The 17,576-nt window shown below is 37.9% G+C and overlaps 1 protein-coding gene across 2 annotated transcripts in view; it reads left to right on the top strand.

Moving 5' to 3' along the window:
• LOC126084369 (uncharacterized) overlaps positions 1-17,576 on the top strand; it is a 410,348-nt gene that overhangs the window by 48,502 nt on the left and 344,270 nt on the right. The gene's annotated exons all lie outside the window — the stretch shown is intronic.

Raw genomic sequence — 17,576 nt, 5'->3', positions numbered from 1 at the left:
TTACCTTTCTTTTATAAGCCCTCCTCAATTTTTCTGTCCTATCATGGTCCCGTTGCTACTATATACATAGACTTGAAACTCTTATAGTAAATTTTGACTTTTTTAATGTTTATCCCCTTTCTATACACAGGTAGAATTCTTATCCTTCATGATGGAGATCTGGGTTTGATTCCTGCCCAAAGCACCTCATGCACAGCCGCCACCCATCTGTCAGTGGAATCTTGCATGTTGCTGTGGTGCTGAACAGGTTTCAGCAAATATTCCAGACAAAGACAGACTAGGAAGAAAGGCCTGGTGATCTACTTCTGCAAATCAGCCAATGAAAACCCCGCTTATCACAATACTCAGACCTGGAACCCATCATGGGGGTGGCGCAGGACCAGGCAGCATTTTGTCCTGTTCTACTCTACACAAGCTAGCTACAATTGGAGGGGCCAACTTAACGGCAGCTAACAACATAGACTATTAAACAATATATATTTGATACCAGATAAATACACCTTGACATTATTGCTTTGGGTTTTATCAAAGATGATAGAGAAAATATTATGTTATCATTCTTCTTGCAAACTGTTCCCCCAAATACATCAATTATAGTTTGAAGTTAGAGACAAAAAGCTCGTATAAAAAGAAACTGTCATGTGCAGATTTTTAACCAATGAAGGCTATACTATACGGTATTTCAATGATTATTTAATATTCAAATCAACTCCCTTATTTGCCTTTCCAAAAGAAGAGTTATTGGCAAGCCTCTTTCTTGACCTTTTAATAGAACTAACACCTATTTGTGAGCATCTGAGAGCTCTGGAAGGAGGCAGTGGTTGCCCTAGCTGTTCCTTCTGGCTACCCATCTTCCTGAATGGTTCTCTCAGTCCCATCTATAGGAATTTCTTTTCAGGTTTATTACCTCTTGTAATTTTCACATGAGTCATACAGTCATCAAAATTTTCTTTCTCAGTAGCCAGCTAGGTTGGAAGACAAAAAGAAAAAAAAAAAAATCAGCTCTGATTGTAATTTTAATGAAGCAGGGTTTACATTGTTTCCAGGCTATCTGCCAATTTGCTATTTTGGAAAGTTAACCCAGATGCAGCTTAATCAGTTTGTCTTTTTTATTTATTTATCACCAAAAGTTCTCTTGTCAAGATCAGATGAAGGGTAGTAATATACCCTTAATGATTTTGCACACCAAATAGGAGTCAGTTCTAACTTCAGTGAACAGGAGCCAGCTGGTGTGGCACAGGCCCAGGCCTCCCAGAGGCTCCATCAGCCTCTTCTCAACCCCTTCCCATGACCTGCTATAGTCTCATGCTCTCTTCTCTTTTCAGCCTGTTTCTGTTGGTTTCAGCAAATCCATCGGTGGCTGACGTATGGCTCCTTAACCAAAATACCTTGAGAAGCAAAATCTGACCTCATTGTAATAAGTCTCCCCTCAAGCCATAACGTTTTCCTTTATTTTAAAAGTATCTTGATGAATAGGTTTGAACTTTACACTCTCACAGAACATTGGAACTGCAACTTAAGTTTTTGCAATGTACATAGCTGATTCCTGTAGCCATTATATGTTCTTTCATGTTTCTGTCAATTAAACTGTGTGTACACATACCTCTAGAACTTTGTGATATCATACCGGGATGCCAAAAGTTGTGGTAAGACAGGGTAAATTTGTGGCCCCTGCCCTAACATGTCCACCTGAACCTAAGATTATAGTAGCACTGAAAATCCTAGTAATACAAAATTGAGGGTACAATTGTTCGACTCAGTCCCAAATATGTTGACTATTCTCCCATAAAAGACTAAATAAAGCTTAAGGGTCCATTTCATGGCCTGTATGAAAATGTAAATGGCTAGACTCATTCCATGTTCCCTTTCTTCAACACCCACCCCTTCCTCATTCCCTCCCCCAACCCCAGAAAAAAAAAAAAAAAAACTAGTACCATCACAGCCTAACAGGTAATTATGTGATGTGAGCAGCCTAGGCCTATTTGCCCTCACTTCACTTCCCCTGCTCTGTTTTGCGTCACAGGGGCACTGATCTCTGCAGCTGCGGTTCCCATCCTCAGCTGGCTTCAAACTGGATTATGGAGGGGGTAGTGGGGAAGAAGAAGCCAGTGTATCTTTCCTTTTCCCTCTCTGCCAGCAGCTTTTAGAATCCAGCTTTGGCAGGCCGGCCAGCCATGGTTCCAGCTTCCACTAGCACTGGGTAACACTGCCTTCTCCCTCTTCAGTCCTTCAGCCGTGGGTGGAGTGGCTTCCCACTGTTGTTAATATTTGAATTGCCTCCACTGTCCCCTGTTTGTCTTCTTAGCAATTCCATCACCTACAGAATTAATTATCTGCGTTATTGTCTCTTTTTAACTACTCATGTGGTTTCCGTTTCCGGCTAGACTCTGATGATACACATAATTTCCTCAGTTTATATGAAATTACCTTGCAGACTTTTCTTGTTGTTATTTAAATCTCTGTTAAGAAAAACACAAAAACCAAGCCCAATGCCATTGAATCTATTCTGACTCATAGAGACCCTACAGGACAGAGTAGAACTGCCCTATAGGGGTCCTTAGGCTGTAATCTTTATGGGAGAAGATGACTAGGTGTTTTCTCCTGCAAAGCCTGGTAGCTTAGAACAGCTGACCTTTCAGTTAGCAGCCAAGCGCTTTAACCACTGTGCCACCAGGACTCCTTTTAAACCTCTCTGAAGACTAGAAATTATTCCATCAAAAATATAACTACAAGAGGGAAGCCCAAGAAAGTGTAAATTTTTAATTCATTCTGATACATCTGTTGACTTGCTTTGGAATGCAGTATATTTATTTAAAATAAATATTCCCCTTCAATAATGGTTGCAGTAAGGGACCCTGTGCTTTAATTAAGTTCAAGAAGATGAAATAATACTTTTTGCTTAATCCTACCATTTCTCTGGTCAGAGAAAATTGTTAGAATTTTTAAAATATTTTTTAATATAAACTTTTATAAGGAGCATTATTATATTTCTGTAGTTTGTGGAGAAAGAAAAAGCAGCAAACAATGTTTTTCATTATTTTGCTCTGGTTAACCGATACACAATATGAAAGTGGTAACAATGAAAGTAACTTTCAAGGTTTCCCACTGCATTTTAAATTGAAGCTATAGCAGAGAGCAGAACCCCTTCAACTTTGCTGTATTTGACATTAATTATGGATTTTCAATTTATTGTATCTCGACGTTGTTCATCTGTCTGTTTTGTGGTGTAAGATGTGCGAAATTTTATCGAATAACCAGGAAGTTGGAGGTAAAGGTCACACTTGCTGTTTGTTCCTATATAAAACCCCTGAAATGCATGGTGAGAGTATCAAAAGGAAGATACTGCTGACGGTGAAAACTTAGCTCTATCATTAAAATAATTAGAATCTGAGATACAATAATCATACACTGAAATAACGTTCAGATCATTTAAAATTTCCATTTTCCTTTGTTTATTTCTGAAACGAGAGCTCTAAGCTTAGTTTTTATTGTCATGTTGCTTTTATCAATAATAAAATTAGCTACCGCTTGCCAAATGCCTGCCATAGGCTATGTTTTACATGCCTTATTCAAATATTTATTATAATTCAGTAAGTTAGACATTGTTAGCCTCATTTTACAGATGAAAAAACTGAGACTCAGATATAAATTAATCACTCAGTTTTGTTATTGTGTGCCGTAAAGTTGATTCTCACTCATAGTGACCCTATAGGACAGAGTAGAGCTGCACCATATGGTTTCCTTGGCTGTGGTCTTTACAGGAGCAGATCACCAGGTCTTTTCTCTCACAGGGCCACTGGTGGGTTCGAACTAGTGACCTTTCAGTTAGCAACCACGCTTAGCCATTATGCCACCAGGGCTCCTTCACTCAGTATTATATGGTATCTAAATGGCGAAGCTAGGATTCAAGACAAGGTAGTATGTTTTTACCTTACTGCATTAATTCTCTGTCCAAGAAGAAAGGCAAATGGAAATTCATTTTTGAGCCAATTCTTTATGCATAGGACTCTGTTAGGATTTTTTAAAGACCTGAAAGTAGAAGACACTGACCTCGCTAAAAGAAGCTTACAATTTCATTTGAGAAATGAAGTGTTCCAGATTATAAACAGTAATGGAGTAGGCAGTTCAAACTATGATCATGGATGTGTTAGTGTGATATGGTTTTAAGGAATAATGGGAGTAGTAGAGTGAGGTTAATTGGGGATATTTTCTTTGAAGAGTCAAATTATGAACCAGCTCCAAAAGATAATAGAAGACATGTGTCATGGGTTGAATTATGTCCCTCAGAAAATGTGTGTATCAACTTAGTTAAGCCATGATTCCCAGTATTGTGTGATTGTCCTCCATTTTCTAACTGTAATTTTATGTTGAGAGGATTAGGAGAGGAATTGTAACACCACCCTCACTTTCTTGGTGGTATGAGGTCCCCAACCCTCTGCTTGCTTCCCTTTCCTTTTAGGAAAGGGAAGCAAGCAGAGGGTTGGGGACCTCATACCACCAAGAAAGCAGCACCAGGAGCAGAGAGAGAAAGCCTTCCCCTGGAGCTGACGCCCCGAATTTGGACTTGTAACCTACTAGAATGTGAGAAAATAAATTTATCTTTGTTAAAGCCATCCACTTGTGGTATTTCTGTTATGGCAGCACTAGACGACTAAGACAACATGGATTAGTAAAAAAAAAAAAAAAAAGGATAAAGAGAATTACAATCAAGAGCAATTGGCATGCTTAAAATCAGAGATGGAGACATAAGAAAACTATTTGTGGAAGAGTGTGAGGCAATTTAGTTTGATTGAAATAGGGAAATAAATCATGAGTAAAAGAGAAATGCAGTATAAGATTAATAATGTTTGAAAACCTAAGCAGAGATAGCCAGGGCAGTTATGCAATAAAATGAAATAAAAACCATCCATAATGAAAAGGAAGAAATGAAACTATCTCTGTTTGCAAATGACATAATCTTGTATGTAGAAAATCTTAAAGAATACACTAATAAACTATTAAAAAAAAATCTAATAAATTCACAAAGGTTGTTGGATACAAAATCAATATACAAAAATCAGTTGTATTTCTATATGCTAGCCATGAACAATCTGAAAAAGAAAATTATGGAAATAATTCCATTTACAATAGCATCAAAAAGAATAAAACATTTAGGAATAAATCTAACCAAAGAATTAAAAAATTATGCTCTAAAAACTACCAAACATTGTTATGGGAAATTAAAGAAGACTTAAATAAACGGAAAGACAGCCCATGCTCATGGACCAGAAGGCAATATTGCTAAGATGGCAGTGCTCCCCAGATTGATCTACAGACTCAATGTAGTCCATTTCAAAATCCTAGCTGGCTTCTTTGCAAAAATTGACATGCTGGTTCTAAAATTCATATGGAAATTCAAGGGACACAGAATTGTCAAAAACAATAAAGCAGAAAAAATTTAGAGGACATTTCCCAATTTGGAAACTTACTACTGCCTGGGCATGGATGAATAATGTGAAGCTTGCCTTCAAAACTAGAGGGTGCTGAGAGACCAAAGAAAGAGGCAGGCAACTCCAGTATGGCAGGAAAGGAGTTTATTAGAGAGAGTTACATATTAGACAGTCCTGGGAGCCGCAAGACCAAAGTGGATCTCTTTGATCCACAGTGGGAGGTCAGAGGTTTTATAGTGGCAGTGGACAGTAGTGGCTACATGCCAGGGACTTACATAAAGATGACTTAGCAAACTGTAGTGAACTAGTGGACCACATAACGGCACTCATGTTTGGCCTCACAAGGCCTATTTCCCCTTCAGTCCATTCTTTGAGGCTGGGTCTCACAACCTGGCACATTCTCCCTCTTGTGTACAGCATGAGAGACCTGTTTTCCTCCCTGAGGGGAACAGATATAGAAGTGGGATTGGCCAGGTGCTGTGTAGTGTCCATGCATATGCAAGAGACAGAGAAAGTTACTGTGTGCCCAGAACAGGGAGAAGGTTTCTCTGATAAGGAGAAGGAACGGGAGAGAGAAGGCAACCCAACTTCCAGCCACTCCATCAGAGAATGTTCTGGGCCCAAGGCCTTTACTTAGGCAGCCTGAACGGGAGGCTGTCTTAGTTATCTAGGGCTGCTTTAACAGAATACCATAAGTAGATGGCTTTAACAAAGAGAAATTTATTTTCTCACAGTCTAGTAGGTTATAAGTCCAAATTCAGGGCATTGGGTCCAGGGGAATGTTTCTCTCTCTGTCGACTCTAGAGGAAGGTCCTTGTCCTCCATCTTCCCCTGGTTGAGGAGCTTCTCAGGCACAGGGACCCTGTGTCCAAAGGGTGTGCTCTGCTCCTGCTGCTGTTTTCTTGGTGGTATGAGGTCACTAACTCTCTGCTTGCTTCCCTTTCCTCTTGAGAGATAAAGGGTGGCACAGGCCACACCCCAGGGAAACTCCCTTTACCTTGGATCAGGGAAGTGACTTAAGTAAGGGCGGTGTTACAATTCCACCCTAATCCTCTCAACATAAAATTACAATCACAGATTGGAAGACAACCACACGTGGCCTGACCAAGTTGACACACACATTTTTTGGGTGACATAACTCAATCCATGACAGAGGCATAGAGGCAGACATTTCCTCCAACAACCACCAAGTTACAGTAGTCAAGATAATGTGATACTGGAATAATGAAAGGATTGATAGTCCAGAAATAAACCCTTACATTTATAGTACATTGATTTTTGATAAAGGTGCCAAGATAATTCAATGGGGAAAGAATAATCTTTTCAACAAATGGTGCTGGGACAGCTGGATGTACACATGCATAAATGTAGTTGGATGACTTCTTCACATCACAGACAAAAGTTAACTCAAAATGGATCATAGACCTAGATGTAATAGCTAAAGCAATAGCTATAGAACTCTTAGAAGAAAATGTAAATCTTTATGTCCTTGGGTTAGGCGAAGACTTTTTATGTATGATAGCAAAAGCACAAGAAACAAAAGAAGAAATAGATTTATCGGATTCATCAAAATGGAAAACTTTTTTGCTTCAAAAGATAATATCAAGAAAGCAAAAAGACAACCCACAGAATGAGGGAAAAAAATTATTGCAAATCATGTAGGTAAGGAGCTTAGAGTATATATAATTCCTACAACTCAATAATAAAAAGACCAATAACTCAATTAAAAAATGGCCAAAGGATAGGAATAGACATTTCTCCAAAGATGATATACAAATGGCCAAAAAGCACCTGAAGAGATGCTCAATGTCATTAGTTATCAAGAAAATGCCAATCAAAACTACAATGAGATACCACTTCATACCGACTTCTTGTTGTTGTTAGTTGCCACTGTGTCTGTCCTGATTCATAGAGACCTAGGTACAACAAAACGGAACATTGCCCAGTCCTGCACCATCCTCATAATTGTTATGCTTGAGCCCATTGTTGCAGTCCTGCACCATCCTTATAATCATTGTTATGCTTGTGCCCATTGTTGCAACCACTGTGTCAATGCCTCTCCTTAAGTGTCTGCCTCTTTTTCATTGACCCTCTACTTTACCAAGGATGATGTCTTTCTCCAGGGACTGGTCCCTCCTGATAACATGTCCAAAATATGTGAGACAAAGTCTCACCATCCTTGCTTCTAAGGAGCATTCTGGTTGTACCTCTTCCTAGAAATATTTGCTCATTCTTTTGCCAGTCGGTGGTGTATTCGATTTTCTTCTCCAACACCACAATTCAAAGGCATTGATTCTTCTTTGGTCTTCCATATTCATTGCCCAGCTTTCCAATGCATATGAGGCAATTGAAAATACCATGGCTTGGGTCAGGCGCACCTTAGTTCTTAAAGTGACATCTTTGCTTTTTAACACTTTAAAGAGGTCTTTTGTAGATTACTTCCAATGCAGCCAGTCCTTTGATGTCTTGACTGCTGCTTCCATGGATGTTGATTGTTGATTCGAGTGTAATGAAATCATTGATAACTTCAGTCTTTTCTCCATTCATCATGATGTTGCTTATTGGTCCAGTTGTGAGGATTTTTGTTTTCTTTATGTCAACGTATAATCCATACTGAAAGCTGTAGTCTTCTTTGATCTTCATCAGTAAGTGCTTCAAGTCCTCTTCACTTTCAGCAAGCAAGGGTGTGTCATGGGCATAATGATTAGTCTTCCTCCAATCCTGAGGCCCCATTCTCCTTCATGTAGTCCAGCTTCTCAAATTATTTGCTTACCGTACAGATCGAATAAGTGTGGTAAAAGGATACAACTTTGATGCACATCTTTCCTGACTTTAAACCACGCAGTATCCCCTTGTTCTGTTCAAATGACTGCCTCTTGGTCTATGTACAGCTTCCTCATTAACTGTTCTGGAATTCCCATTCTTCATACCCACTAGGATGGGTATAATAAAAAAAAAAAGTCAGATAATAACAAGTGTTGGCACACATACGGAGAAGTTGGAACTCTAATACATTGCTAGTAGAAATGTAAAATGGTGCAACAGCTTTGAAAAAGAGTCTGGTAGTTCCTAAAATGGTTAAACATAGAGTTACCATATAACCCAGAAATTCCACTCCTACGTATGTACCCAAGACAAATGAAAACATATTTCCACACAAAATCTTGTACATGAATGTTCATAGCACATTTTTCATAATAGCTAAAAGGTATAAACAACCCAAGCATTCGTCACCTGATGAGTGGACAAACAAAAGGTGGTCTCTGCATACACTGAATATTATCCAGCCATAAAAATGAATGAAGTAAGATGCATGTTATATCATGGATGAACAATAAGAATGAAACATTATGGTATATAAAATGAGCCAATCCCAAAAGACTACATAGTGTATAATTTGTTTTATAGGAAATGTTCAGTATAGGCAAATCTATAGAAACAGAAAGTAGGTTAGTGACAGTGGCCTGGGGCCAGGAGGGAATGCCTGCTAATGGGTACAGAGTTTCTTTCTGAGGAAAATGTTCTAAAACTGGTTTCGGCAATGTTGCACAGCTCTGTCAGTACACTTAAAACCATTGAATTGTACATTTTAAATGGGTAAATTGTATGGTATGTGATTTATATCTCAAAAAAGCTATTAAACAAAACAAAAAACTAAGCAGAGGTATTAAGACATGGTACTAGAGGAACTCCCCATGGGAACAAGATGTGGCAGTCTGCTTCCCTAAAGACTTACAGCCTTGGAAATCCTAAAGGGCTGTTCTGCTCTGTTCTGTAGGGTGGCTATGAGTTGGAATCAGCTCTATGGCAACTGGCTTGTTAATTCAATTACAGAAGGACTGAAGAAATGCACTTTGTTTTCTGTCACTTGGTGGGGCCACTAAAGATAAGTTAGGACCCAACTTGTTGGAAATGAGGATTGTCTCTCAACATTTGTCCCCCCATCAGCAGGCACATCCTCAACCACTGTTAGGGGAAGCAAAGGGAAGGCAGAATTGGCCAAGCTTCTCTGAAATCATGTCTATTAGCTCTATCTTCAGGGTTTCAATCATGTGAAGGAAACAAACGTAAAGCTTCATTCCCTTGGTTTTTTTTCTGATCTCTTACCTTGTGTTTTGTTATAAAATGATTTTTGAAAAAAAAAACATTTTGGTGAGATTTATATAACAAAACATTTCAACCATTTTTATGTGTACAATTCAGTGACATTAATTCAATTCACCATGATGTACAAACCATTACCCTTTTACAGAGAACAGAGGGGATGCCTCCTACCTCCTCTCCACATAAAACCAACACAACTGAAAAGAGCCCATGCTCTTGATTTCCTGTCACCCAAGAAACTGAGAACATAAGAGGATGTTGATAGCTGAACACATTTAATAACAGCAAAGAGAGTTCAATGTGTCCCTGAATTGTTCTGTATGTCATCATCACTGCTAAGTGCCTGAGGGCAAAGCTCAATTTTTTGTGTTGTCTTTGCTATCTTTTGAATATGGCTGTGTTTTATGACTGGAAAGAAAAAAGATAATCTCAATTTTTTCTGCCGCATTCAGATGCAAAATTGTCAGGTAGAACATTTTCCTGCTAGCTCCTAAGCTCACTTCTCTTCCCTGGGGATTTGAGGGTCCGTCTAAGCCCATGTATCACAGGCATTCTACCATCCATCGCTCCCCGCAAGATGTCATGGCAGGGCAAGTAGATTTGAGCTTGCTTTTTAGAACCATGGAGCCCCTTCTTAATTAACAAGAATAAGCATTTTCCAGGGAATGGAAAAATTAGAATTCTTCCGTTTGATTAGTACTGGTACTTTCTAGATAGTGGCATACCCTAGAAGTATTTCTCTTATTTGTTGAACAACGTGTTAGAGAAGGAAGATTTTAAGACGTCACTGAAATCACTTGAAAAAGAGTTTATTGTGTTTATAAGTCAAATGACTGATAGAAACTTTCATTACCACTGGGCATATTTTTATAAAACATTTTTTAGCTCTCCTCAAGTTGTCTTAGACAATTGATTACTGCTAATACTTTATAGCTTTATAGCTAGCAGAGTAGCCTAGAAAGAGAAAAAAAAAATTTTTTTTTTTTTTTGGTTTGCTGAATACCATATTATGGATGACAATACTCAAGATATTTCTGAAATCAAGATAAAGAACATCTATTATTTTACTTTTTACCCATGCAACCAGATAATCTATTTCTAATATGGAAGTTAGGTTAGCTTGACAGGAAGAAGCTGTTTCAACTAATCTTCATTCTTTTCCTCTCTTCTAAGTGTTTGCCAGTCTAGCTGAACTTCACTCTTCTTCTGCGGTCAAGCATGCTGCAGAACCAGATGCTCCCCCTTCAGTGCTACCCAGAGCCCCTGAATATAGTACTTACAGAGTTGCCTGCATGGCACAGTCAGCTAAGCACTCAACTACTAACTGAAATGTTGGTGGTTCAAACCCACACAGCTATACCTCAGAAGAAATGCCTGGCAATCTGCTTCCAAAAAACCCACTGCCTTGAAAACCCTATGGAGCTCAGTTCTACTCTGCACGCATGGAGTTGCCATTGAGTTGGAATTAACTCAATGGCAACTTTTTTTTTTATTATTATTTCTAATAGTACTTGACATGTTTACTTTTTAACATTTTAACATCTTTAAAATAGGAGGTATATTAAAATCCATGGAACAATTGCTGTCAGCCAAGCAGCGGTCATGACATTGGTTGTTGTTGCCTGTGTAATGCTCGTAGCTGTTCAAGTTGCCAAGACCTCAGATGAGGTGAACCATGTCCAGTAGTTTTCCTTTCTCAGATTCCCAGGAGAAGCATCCCAGATTGTTTTAGCAGGAATCATGTGTGCTCTGCCTGGTCAGGAGTTGACAGAGTGTCTTGATTGATACAAGGTGCCCCAACTGATAAATGGCAGAGGGTCAGTTCCCCAAAGGAAAAAGGTACAATGACTCAAAGAGAGCAGGTAGACACTGGCCAGACTAAAGCACCAAATGGCCACTAATACTCTGAGGCTTTTGCCTCTTCTCTCTTATTTTCTGTCTTTTGGTCTTTTTGTTTATATTCTGGGGGATTTTCTCATGTTTGTCACTTAAGCCTTCTATTGACTTTTTATTATGGCAATCAAATTTCCAAGAGATTTTGAAAAATCAAGCATCCTTTTTTTTTTTTTTTAAATAGATGTTTGTCACTCAAGCCCTCTATTGAATTTTTGTTTTGGCACTCAAATTTCCAAGAGATTTAAAAAAATCAAACATCTTTTTTTTTGCTTTTAATAGATACACTATGCTTTTTAATCTTTCTAAATATATCACGAGTATCTTCTTGTTTCCTGGGTCATTTTTTTCCACTTTATCTTGATTTTTCACTTTTATGTGCCAGACTTTCTTCAAATATGTTGTGACACTTAATTGTCTGATTAATTTTAAAATGAAAAAATACAAAGATTGAGTGGGAGTTCTAGGTATGTGGGTAGGGCTTGTGAACTTGAGACTTTCCTTTGTGATGAAAATGTAGAGAGTTTGCTATTAGATTGTGGCACCTCTAAATGTCAGAATGAAGACTTCAGTCTGGGTGCTAGTGCACACATTCTTGGTTTTCCCAAGAAGGTTTATCCCATTTCGAGAGAAGATTCACAGAGAGGAGAGCAACCATGGTATGTTTTGCCTGGATGGGATAGGAGTGGGATAAATGCCTTGCCACTGGGCTTCTGCAGTAAAGGATGGGAGAGAGGGATGGGGTTGCCTGGTCTCTGTCGACCTTATCAGCCCCTGTGATCTTAGCCTTACTCACTCTTGCCATCTGATTCCTGGCTGTTATGTCCAGGTCAGTTACCACTGTGGGATTCAGCCAGGCACACAGGTTCATTTTCTTGCTGCTGCCCTCACCATATGTGATCTGAATCTTGGCTTCCTGCACTCTGGTTCCCCAATAAATATTTTTCCATTTTGATAATCTAGAAACTTAAAAGAAATCTATCATCCATGGATGGCCTCTTTCTGGTTCTCTTTACTATTATCTAAAAAAAAAAAAAACAAAAAAAAAACCCATTGCCTTCGAGTTAATTCCGACTCACCGCAACCCTACACCACAGAGTAGAACTGCCCCACAGGGTTTACAAGGAGTGGCTGGTGGATTCCAACTGCTGACCTTTTGATTAGCAGCATGAGCTCTTAACCACTGTGCCACCAGGGCCCCATTACTATTATAGGCTTGTGTTATTTTAATTTTATACTTCTATTTTAGTGAGGGGATATAAATTTATTTGCTCAGTGTACCATTTTGAACTGGAAACTCAAGCTTGTTGGTTTTTGTTTCTTTTTATTACAGTAAAAACATATATAACAAAATATTTGCATTTCAACATTGTTTACATGTACAATTCAGTGACATCAAATATGTTCATTATGTTGTGTGGCATCACCACTTTCCATTTCCAGTATTTTCCATCACCCTTAATAGAAACTCAGTGCCCCCTAAGCAATGACTCCCCCTTTCGTCCTCCCTCCTGCTCCTAGTAGCCACTAATAACCCTAGGTGTCTGTACATTTGACAGATTCTAGATATTTCAGATGAGTGGGGTCATACAATATTTGTTCTTTTGTGACTGACTCGTTTCACTTAGCATAATGCTTTCAAAGTTCATCCATGCTGTAGCATGTATCAAGACTTCATTTTTCCTTAGGGCTGAGTAATATTCCAAACTTACTCCTTCAAAGTTAAGTTGCTTGTCAAAGGTCAGATAAAGTCTGAGTGTACTAACAGGCTGCACTGCTCAACATATACTACAATATGGATGGCAACCCCTGGAATTGTGTAGTTGGCTGGTCCACAGTTCTGATTAAAAACTAGATGTTATAAAAAGTACAACTTTGAGCCAATGTTTAGAGAAAAGAAAGATAGGAAGGAAAATTTCCAAGAAGAACTAAAAAATAAAAGGTGAAGATGAAACTCTTAAAAAGAATATGAAAATATGGATGCATACTAGTGTATTAATACAAAGTCAGTCTCAAGGAAATGGAATGAAATCTATGACCGTAATTGAAAGTACTGCCTTTCTTCTCCCTACACCTCAAATACTCAAATCAAGTCATTTTGATTTCCCTATTTCTGTTTATTATATCGCTTTTTTTTTTTTTTTTCAGTCACCTGGATTTAAAGTTTTGGAATCTTTTTTTGTTGTTGTTGTTAGTCTGAATGTTGAGCAGTAGGCATTTAAGGTTGTATGGGACCTTAATAATCACGTATATCTTGTCCATAATCTGTCATTTGGGTGTCTTTTGTTCGACCTATATTATGACTTTAAAAAAAGTTAAATTTGTGACCTTTCTAGGCAAGTCACACATTTTGCAGTCTCACAGACTACAACACTCTATTTTAATCTTCCTTTTGGCCCAGTTCGCACATTTATGACACCTATCTTGTGCCTGTAAACATTTGACTTTTCCAACTTTGATCTAACCCAACCAATTACTTAGTGCTTGAAATCTGCCTACTAATTTTCTGCTAAGAGGTTTGGCATATGCTAGAGCACGTCCCATGGCAGGGACCTTCCTTACTTTGAGCTTCATTACTTATACTTAAACCAGTGCTTTTCTGCAGGAAGCCTTTTTAGATTTGTGGTTATTTTGTTTCATAGCAATTGGAGGACGCTGTGGATAGTCAGAGGATGTGGACAGGCAGAGATGCTAGCTGCATATGAAAGTTTTGCACAATGGAGGATTATCATGCATGATTTTCCATTAGCATTCACGTAGGTGAAGAAATGATTCACACTTATTTGAGAGTCAGGAAACCCTGATGGTGTAGTGGTTAAGTGCTACAGCTACTAACCAAAAGGTCAGCAGTTTGAATCCACCAGGAGCTCCCTGAAAACTCTGTGGGTCAGATCTACTCTGTCCTATAGGGTTGCTAGGAGTTGATATCGATTCGATGGCAACAGTTTTTTTTTTTAATTTGAGAGTCTAGGAAATAATTTTCCATTTCACAACAAAGTTTCTTTCTTCATAGTTATAAACTAAAATATCCAGTAATGTAGTAATGTAATCAAGGGGGTATTGCCCTCTCTTCTGAGAGTTGTTTACTATTTCAGAAAATCGCATCGGCAAAACAATGCCACTCATTATGATTGAGTCACCAAGAAATACAACACACCAGTATTAGTCGGCACATAGAGCTGCCACTTGCAGATAACGTAACAAAAGAAACCTGTGATTCCTTTTAACAGACTTAGAGCTAAATATTAAATTAAAAAAAAATATTAAATTAGTGCTGATATATTAGATGCAGGAATCTAATTGAATTTTCTTAATAAAGACTTTTATTATTTCACATTATTTCCTTCCCATATGTTTTGATTTTTTTTTGCAAATAACAGTAATAAATATAGGTTATGAAGATTACATAAAAATTATTTATGTTGAAGATGGCCTTTTTTTTTTTTTTTTTTACAGTGTTATTCAAGTTCTGTCTCTGTCTCAGTTTTTCTGTAGCTTCTTGCATTACTATCTCTTTCCGCAATCCCTCTTCAATCCCCCATAGCCTACCCAAGGTTATAGGCTCCTGGGTCTCTCTGTGTTCCAAAGACTGATTGTGAGCTTCAACATGTGGAGGAATTTCAAGGCAGGAGATATGTTTTCAGTGATACTTTGTCACTATCCCGTCATAACATTGGGAATTATTTTGACACTACACTTATAAATAAGGCCCAGCTCATTTGTGCTAATATCATACTTCATCATTTTCTCTGTTTCCAAAGTCTGTAATTTGTCTTGGCATGTTATCCTTATTTCAATTAAGATTATTTCCCTCTTTCTTTTATCATATACAAATAAGCTGGTCTGTTAGGGCTTCCTTCAATTCTAATTTTTATCTTAGTGGCCACTCTTTCGTCTTTCTGAATTCATTGTATTGAATGGTTTCTGATCTTCTTAACTCTCTTAAATCCAAACGTATTCATTATCAGTAGGTGGAAGCGTTTGTCTATAGCAGCGCTTGTTCTGGGATAGCCTTGCCTGAGGATTTGCATACTGAGATACATATTTTATTATAATTTGCTTTTTGCTGTTTTTTTATTTCAGTAACAATTTTCTGCTAAGCCATAGCTGAGCTGAGGCAAAGAAAAAAAATTATTAGCAATATGGATTTTGTCTTCATTTAGTTTTGATATTTTATTAATCATGGATATTTTGCATTAATTTTAATATTATTATCTTGATTACTGAATATTTTGGACCCCCTTGAATTCTTGCCTCACTTGTCTCACCCTAGTCCTGGCCCTAAAAGAAAGTGATAGAGAATGTATGTCCACTTAACCTCCATCTTCATCTTGTTTATGTCCTTTGCACTATTTATTATCAGCTTCTGGATTAAACCAAGGTACAAGCATCCTTGAACTCTGCTATATCTTCCTTCTTTCCCACCTTGAAGCCGAGACCAGCCTCAGAGCTCCGGTCTAGCACAGCAACCAGGAGAGTCTATACAACTTAATCTTCTTCCTCTTGGGTTTTCCCTTCTTCAAGGTAAAATTTTCAATTCTGTTAATCACTCTTCATAGGATATAGTTTCAACTCTTGAGACATTGACTGTTGAAACAAGGTGCTTTCAACTCTGTCTCTAAAATGGTTTTGGAATCAGTCCTCTAATACTTTCTGATGTTATCCTTCTTTCCGTTTTGCTTGAGTTATTACAGTAGGTTCCTAAATGATGTTTTCACCCTCTGGTTCTCCTCTTTCAAATTTTGCCTCCAGAGTGCAAATTAACTTCTGAACACAGATTTGATCATTAACCTTCCTGCTTAAATACCTTTAATTAAATATATGTATAATATACTATACTTCTTACTACTCCTTATTTTTTTCCTGAAGTAAGTCCAAATTCCTTAGACTTTTATTCATGGCTTTCTTAACTTGGATCTCAAATAAACTTCTCAGTATCATTTCCTTCAGTCTCGTGTACAAAGGCTTTGTGTAAGCCACACTGGGGCAGTTCATAACTTCGTGAATACATTCTCTGATTTCAAGACTTCACACATTTGTTTAAGCACTTCCTTTGCCTGGAATGACCTCTTCATTTCTGTGGGAATATTTGCCATCCTTCAAATTCATACTTAATTGATGATTCTTTTCTAAGTTTTGCCTGAGCCCTCAGTTTGATTGGTCTCGCCCTCCTCTGAATTCTGAATCCCCTTTCTTTTAACCTGTTTTACAGCACTCAGATCATATCTCATAGACAGATGGATGGGTGGATAGATAGATATAGAATATATTGCTTTTTTGTTTTGATTTGTTTTTTGCTTCCCCTACCAAAATCCAGGGTCCTTAGAGAAACAACATGGTGTAGAATTAAGAATGCAAACTCTGAAGCCAGACCAACTGGGTTTGAATCTGGACTTAACCATCACTTACTAGCTATATGACTTTGGAGAAGTTATTTAAAACTTTTTTTCACTCAGTCTACTACTTTGTAAAATGGAGATAATAATAATAATGAGGATAATAACACCCTATTTCTCCTATGTGTTGGGAGGGCCAAATGAGTTAATATATGTAAAGGATACACATCAAGTTTGGTACATGTTATTGTTATTGTTAGGTACTGTCGAATCGGTTCCGACTCATAGTGACTTTGTGTACAACAGAATGAAACATTGCCTGGTCCTTTGCCATCCTCACAATTGATGCTATGTTTTTGGTGCATAGTTAGTGCTATATGGGCATTAGCTACTACCGAGGGCAGTGATAATGTATAAAGCATCTTTGTATTCTCCCACAATGCCTTGCACATAGTAAGTTCTCAACAAATATTTGACTAATACATGAATGTAGCACTTTAAATAATGTATCTGCTGTCTTCTCTAAGAAGTCTTCACTGCTGAAGAGGAGGAGCAAGTTTGCAAATATGTTAGAAAACAGAATAATCATGAATAAAACAAGATAATAAATGAAGGAAACAATTAGCATTGATAATTTGAAGTGAAGTTGGAGAGGGAATGAGGGAGCTGAGTAAAGCTGAAGTCAGAGAAGTAGACTGTTAAAAAGAAAAGAGACAGAGCTAACAGGATATAAAAATTTAAGGGGATGCAGAAAGTCAGAAAGGGCCCAAAAGGAGTAATTAAAGGGATAGGGAAATCAAATCCAAGTCTTCTG

Source organism: Elephas maximus, chromosome 10 (assembly GCF_024166365.1).
Source record: "Elephas maximus indicus isolate mEleMax1 chromosome 10, mEleMax1 primary haplotype, whole genome shotgun sequence".
Lineage (NCBI taxonomy): Eukaryota > Metazoa > Chordata > Mammalia > Proboscidea > Elephantidae > Elephas > Elephas maximus.
The sequence above is the reverse complement of the archived record's forward strand: the minus strand, read 5'-3'. Positions and strand labels throughout refer to the sequence as shown.